Here is a 14342-nt window from a genome sequence, read left to right on the forward strand (position 1 = left end):
TAGCATTTCCCAGGCCACTCACATCCACAGATGAAGCTGTGGGAGCTATCCATAGAAGACTCTGGAAGATTTTGGACACTAGTCCTTTATCTGATATGTCGTTTGCAAATATCTTCTCCCATTCTGTCACTTGTCTTTTGGTTTTGTTAACTGTTTCCTTTGCTGTGCAAAAGCTTTTGATTTTGATGAAATCCCAAAAGTTCATTTTTGCCCTTGCTTCCCTTACCTTTGGCGATGTTCCTAGGAAGATGTTGCTGCGGCTGAGGTCGAAGAGGTTGCTGCCTGTGTTCTCCTCAAGGATTTTGATGGATTCCTTTCTCACATTGAGGTCCTTAATCCATTTTGAATCTATTTTTGTGTGTGGTGTAAGGAAATGGTCCAATTTCATTTTTCTGCACGTGGCTGTCCAATTTTCCCAACACCATTTATTAAAGAGGCTGTCTTTTTTCCATTGGACATTCTTTCCTGCTTTGTCGAAGATTAGTTGACCATAGAGTTGAGGGTCTATTTCTGGGCTCTCTATTCTGTTCCATTGGTCGTTTCTGCAAAGAAGACATCCAGATGGCCAACAGACACATGAAAAAGTGCTCCATATCACTCGGCATCAGGGAAATACAAATCAAAACCACAATGAGATATCACCTCACACCAGTCAGAATGGCTAAAATCAACAAGTCAGGAAATGACAGATGCTGGCGAGGATGCGGAGAAAGGGGAACCCTCCTACACTGTTGGTGGGAATGCAAGCTGGTGCAACCACTCTGGAAAACAGCATGGAGGTTCCTCAAAATGTTGAAAATAGAACTGCCCTATGACCCAGCAATTGCACTACTGGGAATTTACCCTAAAGATACAAACGTAGTGATCCAAAGGGGCACGTGCACCCGAATGTTTATAGCAGCAATGTCCACAATAGCCAAACTATGGAAAGAACCTAGATGTCCATCAACAGATGAATGGATCAAGAAGATGTGGTATATATACACAATGGAATACTATGCAGCCATCAAAAGAAACGAAATCTTGCCATTTGCGACAACATGGATGGAACTAGAGCGTATCATGCTTAGCGAAATAAGTCAAGCGGAGAAAGACAACTATCATATGATCTCCCTGATATGAGGAAGTGGTGATGCAACATGGGGGCTTAAGTGGGTAGGAGAAGAATCCATGAAACAAGATGGGATAGGGAGGGAGACAAACCATAAGTGACTCTTAATCTCACGAAACAAACTGTGGGTTGCTGGCGGGAGGGGGGTTGGGAGAAGGGGGGTAGGGTTATGGACACTGGGGAGGGTATATGCTTTTGGGTAAATTGGAAGGGGAGATGAACCATGAGAGACTATGGACTCTGAAAAACAATCTGAGGGGATTGAAGTGGCGGGTGGGTGGGAGGTTGGGGTACCAGGTGGTGGGTATTATAGAGGGCACAGCTTGCATGGAGCACTGGGTGTGGTGAAAAAATAATGAATACTGTTTTTCTGAAAATAAATAAATTGGAAAAAAAAAAAAAAAGAAGACTCTGGAAGAATGACCCCAAGCTATGATATATATTTGGGTTTCACAAAGACTGGGTCCCATTCGTTTGTCAGTAAGTAAACCCATGGAAGATGCAGGTCCATATTGGTTTACACTGCCTAGTGCTTTAGGTTTCTCCAAGGAAATTAAAACTGCAGGAGAAAATAATTTTTATGAATTTATTTAAGTAAATATCAAGGAATGAGGAAAGGTATCTAAGTCATACTGTAGCACATAGTAAGACTTCCATAAATAGTTGCCAAATGAACGAATGAATAAGCAAATGGTGTGCACCATAGAGAGAAAAGTGAATGAAGATTCATCCTGCTGCTGGTACAAGACAAATTCCCTGTTCCTGACATATAGACTCAAGGCAGGATAACCTCATGATTAAAAACACAGATTCTGAGGGCAGCCTGCAGGAGGTGAAATTACCAGCTCTGCATCCTATTAAACCATGTGACTTTAGAAATGATATTTAACCTGTATCTCCCCTCCCTTATTTGTGAAATAGAAAATATTAGTAACATCAAATATGATCATAATATCCACGCTATAATCTGTGTGATGATGATAAGAGTTTATTTTAGGTGCTGTGACTAGTGTGTGACACACGATAAATTCCACATAAAGGTTAGCTATCGTTATGTAGAAATTCTAGAACTACCATTTGAAGCTAGATTAGTTCCTAACCCTCTCCCCCACCACTCTATCACATTAACTTCTTGTGGAAATATGTAATAGGTGACCTCTCAGATCATGCTTTGCAAACTTAAATGTGTACATTTTTATCTTTTTTAAAAGTGGGAATCATAGAGCAGGAGTAGGGTCATTGAAGTTCAATGTTTTATGAACTTCCAAAAGTATCAAAAATTTTATTAAGATTTTATACAGACTCTAACACATTCAACATATAAAAGTTGAACCTTTCTACTTCAAGTGGAAGTAAAGGGCCAGGAGCTTTATTTCTGTGAGTTTTACCTTTGTCCCTTGGGACTTTCCATGATCTTCCCATTTGTTTTTCTAGTTGGAAAATGAGCAAGATACCTTCAGTTTTTCCACTGAGAAAGTTGGTGCTCTCAATGGAAATGTCAAGTCTTATATCAGAACAAGAATTACAAAAATGAAGAAACAATAAAACATTACGGTGTACGATTAACCTGATTGTACCTAAGTTTGCTTTAAATGTTTCTTTTAAGTTTAAAGATTTTATTTATTTATTTGGGGGGGAGCAGAGGTGGAGGGAGAGGAAGAAAGAATCTGAAGCAGACTCCACACTGAGCCTGGAGCCCCACACAGGGCTCAATCTAATGACCATGAGATCATGACCTGAGTCCAAAACAAGAGCTGAAAACTTAACCCACTGGGCCACCCAGGCACTCCTAAATATCAGTTTTGAATAGTTAAAATAGTGATTCATGTGAATAGTTTTAAGCATTCTTAATAATAACCAATTGTCAGGTTTATAGAAATACTACTTAATTTTTTAAGTAAAAAATGACCTCTTAACACTGAATTATCTTCGATTATTTGCACAGAAAATTATATTTTAGAATTCCACTCATTTTTCTACTAATTTTATTGAATTAGCATCTTGTCTGACTTGTATCAACTTTCCCGTCTTCTGGGCCCAAGATTACAGGTCTTCATGGCTCTTATAATCTACTAATTTATGTTACCAAATCCATCTATCTATCTTCTGGATTGTACAGATTTTTCTTCTTAGAGACACCTTTCCTTTGAATTCTTTCAGCACCTGGCATCTCTGGTAGTAAACCTGGAGTCACAACTGTGTTTGGTGACTGTGATGGAGTGATTTATAATAAGAAATACATATTTGGTCTTTATCTCTGTTTTTGACTCCTGAAACACTTTGAATTTCCCAGGTGGTAGGAGTGACAGAACTCTATTGATATTCATATAAACCCCTTTCAACCACACCTGAATTTATGTAAATGAGAGACTTCTGGAAAGCACTTAAGAGGGGGGGTGGGGGGGGGGTGGGGGGGTGGGGGTGTGGGGGGGGGTGGGGGGGTGTGTGTTGGTTGCCAGGGGAACCAACCTTGTGATTAGGGAGCTGGAGTGTCAGCCCCACCCTGCTGACCTCTGGGGGGGAAGGAGGGGCTGGAGGCTGAATCAGTTGCCAATGGCCAATGGTTTAATCAATCATGCCTACGTAATGAGAGCTCCATAAAAGCTCCAAAGGACAGGGTTCAGAGAACACATGGAGGGGCTGAAGAAAGGGTACCCTGGAGAGGGCACCATACCCTTTCCCTATGTCTTGCCTACACATCTCTTTCATTGGGTTGTTCCTGAGCTATATTTTTTCATAATAAACCATTAATCTATGAAGCAAAACATTTTTCTGAGTTTTAGGAGTCATTCTAACAAATGAATTAAGACCAAGGAAAGGGTGGCAGGAACCACTGATCTACAGCCCCTGGGTCAGAAGCACAAGTGACAAACTGGACTTGCAATTGGTAACTGAACGGGGCCTGGGGATGGCCACGCTGTAGGATTGAGGCCTTGACCTGTGGGACTGATTCTGTCTCCAGGTGAACAGTGTCAGAATTGAGCTAGACTGTGGAGTGCCCAGCTGGTATCTGAGAACTGCTTGGTGGTATTAGGAAAAAAATAAAACCAAAACAACACAAAACAAAACAGAAACAAACCCACACATTGGGGCAACCACATAAAATGTTTGGTATACTTGCCTCCTTACCTACTATGCTGATTATGTATACTGACTTCCTACTGCTCCCCTCACGGATCACGTTCCCCATTAATGGAATCCAATCCTAGGTTCAGACCCTTTGCCTGCTGATGTTCATGCCCTCCCACCCCTAAGTATAACTGGACCAAGGCATAAGGGCAGTGGCCAGATCCTGAGCACCTACCTGTCCTCATTGCCCCAAATGCCAATTCTCATTGAATAATTAGCTTTCAACTTTTGAGTAATCAAGTATTCAGTGGTGAGCTGCCTTAGTAAGTTTGTAGTGCTTCCCTCCTGCTACTGAGCCCCTTAGTCTCCATCAGTGTCTGGAGTATTCTAGGTGCTAAACTCAGGGTAGGGGGAGGGTGTGAAACGAGGCAGTCTGTGTCTTTGTGCTCAGGAATGTAATCTATTCACCTCTTCGTCAGAGCCAGCAAAGTAAGTGCAGTGATGGAGAGATATAAAGGACCACCCCAGACAGATGGAGAATCAGATTGTAATGAACAAAACTACTTTTCATTGTCCCTCACTGCAGTTCAGTTGGGCAGTGCAGCACTTAATGCTATGCTTTCTGTCTGTGATGGCCTCATTTACTTGGAAGGTGTTATGGCTTAAGAGACCTGCAGAGGGTATCTGTCACCAATGCCCAAATGAAGAGGCTGAGAGTCTGATTAAATACACACTCGAGCACACACACATACACACACACACACACACAACTTTCCCATTTCACTTTAAAAATCCAGAGTGAAAACTGCTCTAAACTATAAAACTTAAACTGTTTTATCTCAGCTGTTCACTCTTTCATTATTATTCATGGGGAACTAAAGGATATCAGAGTAGAACAGAATGGGTCAGGCAAGGAGAACAAGGCTGACAATCCCTTTTCTTTCTTACTCAGCAAGGACCTGGGAGAATAACCTTTAGGTCAGTGAGTGGCCATGTGCATGCTTTCATGAACTTCAAACACATAGCCGGGTGCATTTATTCATTTAACAAATATTTATTGAGGACCTATTACATGCCACTCACTGTGCTTAGCACTAGATACACAAAAAAGAAAAAAAAGAAGATATTCTATCTTGTGATTTATGAAGTCCATAGCGTTTCCTGTATGGCAGATTTTTGTGCTACTCTTTCAAACATAATAATAGACATCAACCTTCTAGATGGGAGAATTACGGAAATATGGAGGCCAGAGAGAGGGGAAATTGCCTACCTCACTACAACACATATTTTATTTTAATAAATACTAAGTGGAGATACATAAGTCTGTCATAAAATACTCTATATCTTTTAGCATAGCCTTTGGCACACTCTATTATAACTTCTTATTTCATTGTATTCCTTCCCAACAGACTGCGAGTTCTATGATTGCAGGAATTTTGTCTCTCCCATTCACCAAGGAACCCCCTGTGTCTAGCAGAGTGTCTAGCACAAAGCAGGTAATTAATAAGTTTTGATAGTGCTGCTGAATTAATGAAAGCAGACATGAGGACATTTTCTTGACTTTACATGTAGAGTTCACCCTTGAACTATGTGGGGGTTAGGGCCACCAACTGTCCAGCACAGATGAGAATTCATGTATAACTTTTCACTCCTCAGAAACTTTCCCAATAGCCTACTATTGACTAGAAGCTTTAGTAGTAACATAAACAGTTGATTAACACATATTTTATATGTACTATATATGTATTCTTACAAGAAAGTAAGCCAGAGAAAAGAAAATGTCAAGAAAAAAAAAAAAGAAAATCATAAGAGAAAATGTATTTATAGTACTGTAACATAAAAAAATCTGCATATGCGTAGAACTGTGTCAAAGTAGACCCACACAAATCAGATCTGTTTTGTTCAAGGGTTAACTAACAGGAAGCTGTGGAAATCAGCAAATGAACTTGATGACAGGAAAATAATAATCGGCACTTCCTGAATCTTTGCCATATTCCAGACTATAGCACATCGAGAATACTGTATCCCAATAACTCTAGAGGGTAGACTATTTTGGAAAATAAATAAATAAATAAGTAAAAGTTAAAAAAAAAAAAAAAGACTAAGCTTCTGGGGCGGCCACACAGGAGAAAGGCCAAGATGGCAGATGATTTTGCCAAGACTCAGGCCAGGTGGACTGGCAAATACACAGTGTTCAGGAAGACCATTCACAAGGAAATCCCAGCCAAAATCGTTTTTAAGGATGACCAGTATCTTGCTTTCCATGGCCTTCCCCCTCATATACCAAAACGTTTTCTGGTGACTCCCGAGAAGCATATATCCCAGATTCCTGTAGCAGAGGGTGATGACAAAAGTCTTCTTGGACATTTAATGATGGTTGGCAAGAAATGTGCTGCTGATCTGGGCCCTAAGAAGGGTTATTGAGTGGTGGTGAATGAAGGTTCAGATGGGGCACAGTCTGTCATTTTCATCTCCATGTTCTTGGAGGTTGGCAGATGACTTGACCTCCTGGCTTAATGTGTTTTAAGGGATAATTTTCCCTTCTCTAGGCAATGATCAATGTTTGCAAGTTCTTTTTTTTTTTTAAGGATTTTATGTATTCATTTGACAGGCAGAGATCACAAGTAGGCAGAGAAGCAGGCAGAGAGAGGAGAAAGCAGGCAGAGAGAGAGGAGGAAGCAGGCTCCCTGCTGAGCAGAGAGCCCAATGTGGGGCTTGATCCCAGGACTCTGGGATCATGACTGAGCCTAAGGCAGAGGCTTTAACCCACTGAGCCACCCAGGTGCCCCAATGTTTGAAAGTTCTAATATGTTAAATAATACACTTATTTTTACCCATGTTTGGAGATATTAAGGAAATAATTTTTAATATATGTGCTGCTGAAGCGAGCACAAGGAAATAATTTTTAAAAATCCATACATAATAGAAGATGATGTTACATGGTTTACAGTTGTTTTTTAAAGGACTACGACATAACGGTATCTTGGAAATCTCCTATTTATACAACTACTTAGAAGAAAAGCCAAGATTCAAACCCAGAACTGCTTAACCTCAAATACTGGTAGCTTTATCAATACATTGAATATTCCTGAGCTATATAGAATGACCTGCTGTAACAAGATGCAATTTAAAGAGAAAAAAAAAATGTAGGCTTTATGTTTTGATACTCCAGTGCACTAGTAAGAAGGACTGGCAGAAAATCATATGGGGAAAAAAATTGTCAAAAAAACAGAATTTTAGTCAGCAATACAGTATACCTGCCAAAAAGGCTACCATAATTAAGTAATTATTTAACTAGGTAACCAACTGATGGTGATGGTAATCTTATTCTTTCTACAGATGCTTAGACCAGAGCTGGAGAAGAATGTCTGGTTCTGGGCAGCACATGTGTAATGGGATGTTATCAAACTGAAGAATGTCTAGAAGAAAATGACCACCATTGGGTAGGGGTCATTGATTTGTCATAAAAAGAATGGGACTCAGTTTATCCTGAAGTAGAACAAATGTGAACAAAGGTATTATGATCACAACCACACCATAGGTGAAGGGCCATCACAGGTAAAAGTTGTAGACTTGTTTTGCTTGGTCCCAAGGAATAAAATTTCAGTCTGAATGGAATCCTCAGAAAAATATTTTTTTTAAGATTTTTTAAGATTTTATTTGAGATAGAGTGAGAAAGAGCATGAGAAGGGAGAAGTCAGAGAGAGAAACAGACTCCCCGTGGAGCTGGGAGACTGATGTGGGACTTGATTCTGGGAATCTGGGATCATGATCCAAGTTGAAGGCAGTCACTTACCAACTGAGCCACCCAGGTATCCCCAGGAAGAGATCTTTAATTCAAATGAGAAAGAGCCATGGAGAGATGGAGTATGTTATCCTGAGAGCACTGGGACTTTTCCTTGCAAATGTCCCAGGAGACACTGAGAAGCCACAGTTCCAGTCATTGTAAAGGGGACTGAACTTATGCGGCTGGACAGTGCAGGGGTCATCAACTACAAGGAGTAAATACTGCTATGTTCCCATGCAAGCTCATTAAAGCCATCACTAGTTAATCATGGCACTTTTCATGAAGCTTCCTCAGATTCTTTCCAAACGTAAAACTCCAGGCAACCATGTCCAACTGGTTCAAGTTGGCATGCAAATGAAACACCGTCCCTCTACCCATATGAGGTATACAAGGTATAAAATATGCATTCTCAAGCCTGGATGCCTGTATGAATCAGTTCTAGAGCTTTTGGAGCTTTTAAAAACTGCAGATTCCCAGGTTCTCCATTGCTCTCCTAAAAAAAAAAAAAAAAAAAAAAAAAGGTATCTAATTTCTGAACAGAGGAAACAGAATATGAAAATTATCTCCAGCTGACTCAGATGTGTTGAGTCTAGCACAGTCTGGCAAACTGGTCCTTAGCAACAAGTAATAAAAGATCCATCCCAATCCTTCAGATCTGCAATGCTTCCAGAATCAAATAATCAAGAATATAAATATGAGTGTTTATCTTTGTTTATATGTCCACATATTACCCATGCACGCAGTAGTCATGTTTTCCATGTTTTCCCCCTGGGGATGAAATTTTGTGTGCAACCCATCCCATGGTTCAGATTTCTGTGTGCATCCATCTCCTGACTTGCACTGACTGGATGAATCACACTACCTGTTAGAGTACAGGAGAGCAAACATTAGTAAAACTGATAATGTGCCTTGTGGTGGTGACTCAACAAAAGCAAGCACATCTGTCACGGAGGAGCAGCCCGCCAGCTCTGCACCAGGGGAGATGCGATTGAATAATAATGCGCCAGACATAAAGCAACTTCAATAATGCTTTCTGCCAAGCTAAATCCTGGAAGTTGGAAATGTGTGCATATACTGGGCAAATGCACAGTCACATCGTATAATGAGGCCGAAGACTCTGTACTTAGAATATAACATCTTACAATCATACTTCACCCAACAAACATCAGGTGCTACATTAAGAACTGAGGAAACAATGATGAGCACAGCAGAAACCCTCCCTGAACTTTTGCTTCTTCAAGAGTGGTGGAAGCAAAGGACTAAGTTTGGAAAAAATAGTCAAAGCTAGGGAACAGGCCAAGAACTCATGGAGAGTTTTGTAGGACAAGACAATATTAAGACATTTGATCTTTAACTTGACAATAAGAGAGTGGCAAGTCATGAAGAATTTCGAACCAAAGAGTATATCTTGTATGTAGAAAGACCACTTTGGTTGCCCTGTAGAGAAAGGAGAGAGGTGACTGGAGGGAAATACAGCTATTAGAAAACTGTGTAACACTAACACATCGGGAACATGCTTCTGGCTGAAGAGAACTGACTGTCAACATCTACATCCAATTACAAATTCAGTGACTCCGAGTTGGTAGCATGTAACCAACAGGATGGATGGGAGCATTTATACCATGGAAATTGGCAGATGCTACAGAAGATTTTCTCCCTCAGAGAGACAGTTATTAAACATTTGTCAGCAACTATATCTGTGCCAAGCACCTATTTTGTGTCTATACACGGTATGAATGAAGGCACTGATATAAAAGCCTAACTCAGAGGACCTTCACTATGGAACTGAACACAATTTGTTGATGAGAATACCTCTCATTCACAAAGGGCTTTACTATTTGCAAGATAGTTTTATATTTATCTCCTTCTTTTTTTTTTTTTTTTCTTTGAGACAAAGAGAGCACATGAGCAGGGAGGAGCAGAAGGAGAGAGAATCAAGTAGGCTCCATACCCAGCCCAGAGCCCAGTGCAGGGCTTGATCTCATGACCCTAAGATCATAACCTGAGTCGAAATCAAGAGTAGGGCACTCAAACAACTGAGCCACGCAGGTGCCCCCTTATATGTATCTTCTGTTTGCCTTTCTTTTTTGCAAAATGAAGATAATTGTTATCGTTGTTTTACAAACAAGGAAAAGGGTAATGGGGAAAATAGAATTTTTGAAAAAATATTGAAAGAGAACAATTATCCAAACACTAAACAAAATGCTGGACACACATTAAGACCTCAGTAAATTTTAGCTATCATTGTTGTTATTATTAGAAATAATTATTATAGTATCAAAACAATTCTCTAACTTAGATATCATAGACAGTATTTTTTTTTTTTTAAGATTTTGCTTATTTGAGAGAGAGAGTTCAAGCAAGCATGAGCAGGGGGGAGGGTCAGAGGAAGAGGAGAAGCAGGCTCCCCACTGAGCAGAGAGCTGGATGCAGGACTTGATTCCAGAATCCTGGGATCATTACCTGAGCCGAAGGCAGACACTTAACCTACTAAGCCACCCAGGTATCCGAGACACTGTAGGTAGTATTAACTATATTTCCTTAATGGTGGACTTAGGATTCAGAAACTGAAATCACATGACTGAGACCTAGATTAGAAAGAACAGAAGAGTGACCTAAAACCTGAAGTTCTTTTAACTCCTGATACAGTGTTAGGCCCATAGTCCACGCTAAAGCTTATCCATTCATTTATTTATCCATCCATCTATTCAATGAGCATGTATTAAATATCTACTACATGCAAATATTATTATGAAGAAGTGGCAATAAGCCAAAAACTATTTTTTCTCTCATGGATCTAACACTGGAGTGGGGAATGGCAGAATTAGTACATTAAAAAAATAATAATAACTAAATATATAATAAATGTTGGGTGGTGTTAAGTGCTGTGAAGACTAAGAGATGGACTTTCTGAAGAAGAGAGTAAGAGAGATGGTGTTTTAGGTAGAGTGGTCCCTGAAGATCTCTCTGTGAAGCCTGTTCATGTGAGTCCATGAAGAGAAAGGGCATCTTGGAAAGAACCATCCATATGGAGGGCACGGTAAGTGTGAAGGGCCTGACCTGGGAGAGGGCTGGTATATCTGAGAAGTGCAAGGAGATCATAGTAACTGGAGCAGAGTCAGTCTGACAGGGGAGAGTAACAGAAGATAGGATCAAAGGAATAGAAGCCAGATCACAGAGGCTTTGTAGGTCAAGGCAGGGTCTCTGGTGGCCTCCACTGAAATGTGCACATTGTAATGAATTTAGATTGCTTCCAGTAGAAGGTGGCAGATCTCAGTTAACATTCTGAAAGCCTTTCCTCTGAGCTCATAGAATGTTCCCATCCTAACATAGAGGTTAGTTTGGTCTCTCTAGATTCCTTCAGTCTCTCAGTCTTAAGTTTTATTGGATAAAGGTATATGCATTCATTCATTCACTTACTCTTTTATTTCCTAAAGATTTTATTTATTTATTTGACAGAGAGAGAGAGAGACAGAGAGAGGGAGAAAGAGTGCATGAGTGGGGGGAGGGGCAGAGGGAGAGGGAGAAGCTGACTCCTGGCTGAGTGCAGATCTGTGGGGCCTGATCCCAGGACCCTCCCTTGGATCATGACCTGAGCCAAAGTCAGATGCTTAACCGACTGAGCCACCCTCATTCACTTACTCCTTATGACACTTCCACTATATGCCAGGCATTTGTGTTAGACCCTGGGAACACAACATTGAGCAAGGCAGTATGGTCCCTTGCCCCTAAGACATAGCAATTCAATAGGAAATAAAAGTGTATTCATAGGTAATAAAACGTGCAGAGTGACAAGAGCTATAGGCACAGAAATATTAAAAGAAATGCATGCTCCCCTCTACCCCCACAGTTCCCACTCATAGGTACCCTGGTGCAGGCTGTTCTGAAGTGCAAATCTGGGACCCACAAGGGTGACAGAGCCTGTGAATGCAGAGCACAGCTTGCTTTGCCAAACATGGAGAAATTAGCAATAAAGTCAGGAAAATATTATTTTGTTGTCTTTAACTAAACTCTATAACTGGAATAATATTACCTTTAAGGAGGCTGGGGAACTTCCTCTGAGGAGTCTAAAGCCCTTTACCGATGTTATTCCATTAATTCTCCTTGTGTCTGGAACTTGGCACCTGAAGCACAATGCATTATGCAAAACCAAAGCACACTTTGCATAGAGAAAAGACTGTGTTTCAATTTTTCCCTTGTGCTCAACTTCAAAACGCTGGCAGATCTGCCATCAGGACGTGTATCCTATATCCAGGCTCTTGATGTTAAAATCATCCTAGACGGGATCTATCTAACTTGTGGTTGAGGTGCAGGGGGTATGGACAGAAAAAGACAGAGAGGGAAAGAAAGAGGGAGAGGGGGAGGGAGAGAAAGGGAGGGGAAAGAGAGAAAGAAGGAGAGAGAGAGAGAAAGAGATAAAGAAAGAGAAGGAGAAGTTTGTGGGGGAAAATGTACCTTAAATCTTTTATTAGATTAAGGATAAAGTTGTTGGGACCATTTGATTCAACAAAAGTTTACGAAAACCTTCTGTAAAGTGTTGTGTGCATTTGGCTACAAGGCTAGATACAGAACTAGCTTTATGAGCAAGGAGATTGGATGCTCGCACCGTGTGCCCAGTCTGGTGCTAGACAATGTTTAAAAGAAAAATGAGATCAAGACAAGCTGCCTGTTTCAGTCTGGGAGAGATGACCGCCTTACATAAAGCAGTTAATTTACAATGCAAACTTAGAGCAAGTGCTAGATTGGGCAGTTTGGCCTCTAAGTGCTTCTTGGAGTTCAAAGAAGGCAGAAATCGATGTTGACTGAAAGGATAGGAAATCTTTATGATGAGCAATAGATCTGAACTGATCTTTGAAGACCAAGAAGGATTCAGAATGGTGATGTTGCAACACAGTTCCAGAGATGGAGAGGTTGCCGGGAACCTAAATATTCTGAAATTCAGAGCAGCCAAAAGTGACCCATTCTTCCCTGGGGTGGGGAAGGGTGGATACATCCCACAATTTCTGGGAACCTAGGATTTTTTTCCTCACCCCAAGTATTCCCTAAATAACGAAGCTGAAATGATCCTGCTGGGTGCTTGTCACCTTCCAGTTCAAACTCCTCTTTACAACTAGGTCTTCGTCTGCCCTGGATGGCCTCTGTCCCTACCACACACTGACTGTCCTATATCCTGCCACCATCTCTATGGCCTCTCTCTCCCCTCACTCAGCTTCACCCCTCTCCTTTTTTTTTTTTTTTTTTTAAAGATTTTATTTATTTATTTGTCAGAGAGAGAGCGAGCATAGGCAGACAGAGAGGCAGGCAGAGGCAGAGGGATAAGCAGGCTCCCTGCCGAGCAAGGAGCCTGATGTGGGACTCGATCCCAGGACGCTGGGATCATGACCTGAGCTGAAGGCAGCTGCTTAACCAACTGAGCCACCCAGGCGTCCCCACCCCTCTCCTTAAATCCCCTCCCCTCTCCTCTCCTCTTCTGATTCACCTGCAGCCCATGCACAAGCTGGGCCCCCACTGTTGGGTCCTCCAGCACCTCTAACCCAACGCCTCTGGTGAAGCCTATGTTTTTTATTTTGTTTTGATTTGTTTTCCCCCAGAAAAAGTTAGGGACAAAGGAGGGGGAAAAGAAAAAAAAAAAAAACACCAGGGAAGAGGAACTTAAAACTGCGCATCAGAAATCATTGCTGGTAAGACTAAGGAACAGCATCATTCTCCCTTCTCTCCACAGGCATCTCTTACTGGATCCTGGCTCAGTGATTCCTGGCCTGGGACCTACCCTCACCGTCTGTGCCACAGATGGTCTTTGCCGCACTGCCTGGAGTCAGCCTCCCTGGGGCTGCACCTCAGGGACATTGCTTTCCAGTTGTGAGGATCTGAGCAAGTTTCTTCATCTGTAGATGAGAATGATGGTACCTACTGCAAAGGCCTGCACTAAGGATTAATTGAGTTAGAACAGGTGAGATGCTCAGTGCCTGGAACACGTCCAAAAATGTGGGACGGCTACAGCTATTAACATGATTACCTTCCCCAAATTTCTGGGCCCTAGTATATTTTTCCTAGGAAACCAAGAGGAGCCCAAAGTCCCTGTGAAAAGAATGTTTGTACTCAGGAATTCGGGTACTTCAGGCTTTTGTTGTTTTTATATTTAATTTTTATTTTCCAAAAATGCCTTTATATTCTGAGGAATATTTGCCAAACTCATATTCTTAAAGATAGTCTCTCTCCCTTCCCCCCCCCCCTTGGATGTTTCTAGTTACTGTTTGTACTTTAAGTTCATGGTCCGTCTGGAATTACAGTTTCTATATAGTATAATGTGGATACTATATTTTCCACTTGTCTATTCAATTGTTCCAGAACCATTTACGGAAAACATTCCCCCCC

General features: G+C 41.2%; 1 pseudogene; it reads left to right on the plus strand.

The window, feature by feature from the left end:
- Positions 1-6190: 6190 nt before the first annotated feature.
- Positions 6191-6714, plus strand: LOC122916701 (annotated as a pseudogene).
- The last annotated feature ends 7628 nt before the right edge of the window (positions 6715-14342 follow it).

The sequence above is a fragment of the Neovison vison genome, chromosome 9 (genome assembly GCF_020171115.1).
Source record: "Neovison vison isolate M4711 chromosome 9, ASM_NN_V1, whole genome shotgun sequence".
Classification (NCBI taxonomy): domain Eukaryota; kingdom Metazoa; phylum Chordata; class Mammalia; order Carnivora; family Mustelidae; genus Neogale; species Neogale vison.